This window comes from Echinops telfairi, unplaced genomic scaffold (genome assembly GCF_000313985.2).
Source record: "Echinops telfairi isolate 266 unplaced genomic scaffold, ASM31398v2 ScPeMD7_18;HRSCAF=68, whole genome shotgun sequence".
Lineage (NCBI taxonomy): Eukaryota > Metazoa > Chordata > Mammalia > Afrosoricida > Tenrecidae > Echinops > Echinops telfairi.
The window spans coordinates 71,492,991-71,495,203 of record NW_022103915.1 but is presented as its reverse complement, the minus strand read 5'-3'; the positions used below and the strand labels follow the sequence as shown (position 1 = coordinate 71,495,203).

General features: G+C 47.8%; 1 pseudogene; it reads left to right on the top strand.

The window, feature by feature from the left end:
* The first annotated feature begins 1,169 nt into the window (after positions 1-1,169).
* Positions 1,170-2,078, top strand: LOC101651936 (annotated as a pseudogene).
* Positions 2,079-2,213: the final 135 nt, after the last annotated feature.

The following is a 2,213-nucleotide window of genomic DNA, read 5'->3' as shown; positions in this document are numbered from 1 at the left end:
TGTTATGTCTGAGCGCATCGTTGTAGCCATGGTGTCACTTCGTCTTGCCAAGGGTCTTCCTCTTTGATGTTGCCCTTATATTGTACCAAGCATGGTGTCCTTTTCCCGATAACATGTCCAGATTAGGAGAGATGAAGTCCTGCTATCCTTACTTCTAAGGTGCATTCTAGCTGTACTTTGTCCAGGACAGGTCTGTTGGGTTTTTTTTGACAGTCCATGGTACTTTCAGTATTCCTTGCCCACACCGGAAGTCAAATGCTCAACTCTTCTTTGGTCTTCCTTATTCCATGTCAGACTTTCACATGCATCTGAGGTGACTGCAAATACCATGTCTTGGGTCAGGTGCACAGGAGTCCCTTGAAGTGACATGTTTGGTCTTCAACATTTTAAAGCGGTCTTAAGCAGCATAATAACCTAATGCCTTGCAATGTTTGAGTTCTTGACTGCTGCTTCCAAGTGTGTTAGTTTAGGTTCTTTAAAGAAACAAAACCAGTGATTCTTGCATATATATGTATATCGAGATTTATTTCAAGAAAAGGCTTATTATTTCTTACCAAGAAATAGTAAGTTCAGTGTGTTAGTCTGGGTACTTTAGAGAAACAAATCCACAGAAACTCATGTATAAGAGAGAGTTTTATATAAAGGTTAAGTGCACATCAAGAAAACATCCCAACCCAGTGCTGCCCAAGCCCACAAGTCCAACATTATCCCATTAACCCATATGTCCAACACCAATCCACAAAGTCCTTCCTCCAGCTCACAAAATAGACACAATGATGCCAATTCAGCAGGAAAGCCGAGTCAGTGAATGTGTAAACATCTCAGCGCTGGCAGGGGTCTCTACACAGCTGCTTCAGCACCCAGGGCTGCATCGGGGTAGGTCCATGTGGCTTCTCCTTGGGGATGTCTTGCAGGAAGTGAGCCTTGCCAGTAAAGCTAAGGCAGCTGCACCCTGGTCCAACCATCAGAAAGCAAGAGACCAGAGAAACTAGAAAGGCGAAGCTCACCGAGCCATTTATCCCTGTGCTCTTCAATTAACCCCACGTGTTTATCGGCCAGGTTGGCACAATAAACTAACTCATTCAGACATACTTTCATGTGCCTGCTCCTTTCTGCTTGTGGACGCCGCGGAGGAAGCATTGTTCAAGCTTTTTCTCCCCACCGCCGGCATGTCTAAGTCAGAGTCTCCTAAAGGGCCCAGACAACTGCGGAAACTCTTCATCGGGGGACTGAGCTTTGGAACAACAGACGAGAGTCTGCGAGGCCGTTGTCAGCAATGGGGGACGCTTACGGACTGTGTGGTGATGAGCGAGCCAAACACCAAGCGCTCCAGAGGCTTTGGGCCTGTCCCCTGCTCCACTGTGGCAGCGTCGTGGAACCCAAGAGGGCTGTCTCACGAGAAGACTCACAAAGACCAGGCGCCGATTTAACGGTGAAAAAGATCTTTGTCGGTGGCACCAAAGAGGACCCTGAAGAGCACCACTTACGAGATTATTTTGAGCAATATGGGAAAATCGAAGTCATTGAAATCATGACTGATGGAGGTGGTGGCAAGAAGGGGGCTTTGCCTTTGTGACTTTTGATGACTGACTCGGTAGATCAGATTGTCATTCAGAAATGCCATACTGTGAATGCCACAACCGTGAAGTATGAAAAACCCTGTCGAAGCAAGAGGTGGCCAGTGCCTGTTCCAGCCAAAGAGGTCGAAGCCATTCTGGACACTTCCGTAGTGGCCAAGGTGGTGGTTTTGGTGGGAATGACAACTTTGGTCGGGGCGGAAATGTCAGCAGCCGTGGTGGCTTTGGTGGCAGCCGCAGTGGTGGTGGATACGGCCGCAGTGGGGGTGGTTAGAATGGATTTGGTAATGATGGAAGCAACTTTGGAGGTGGTGGAAGCTACAATGATTTTGGCAATTACAACAATGAATCTTCCAGTTTTGGACCAATGAAGGGAGGAAACTTTAGAGGCAGAAGCTCTGGCCCTTATGGTGGTGGTCAATACTTCCCCAAACACGTAACCAGGGTGGCCATGGTGGCTCAAACAGTAGCAGTAGTTATGGCGGTGGCAGAAGATTTTAATGACTACCAGGAAACAAAGCTTAGCAGGAGAGGAGAGCCAGAGAGGTGACAGGGAAGCTAAGGGTTACAACAGATTTGTGAACTCAGCCAAGCACAGTGGTGGCAGGGCCCAGCTGCTACAAAGAAGACATGTTT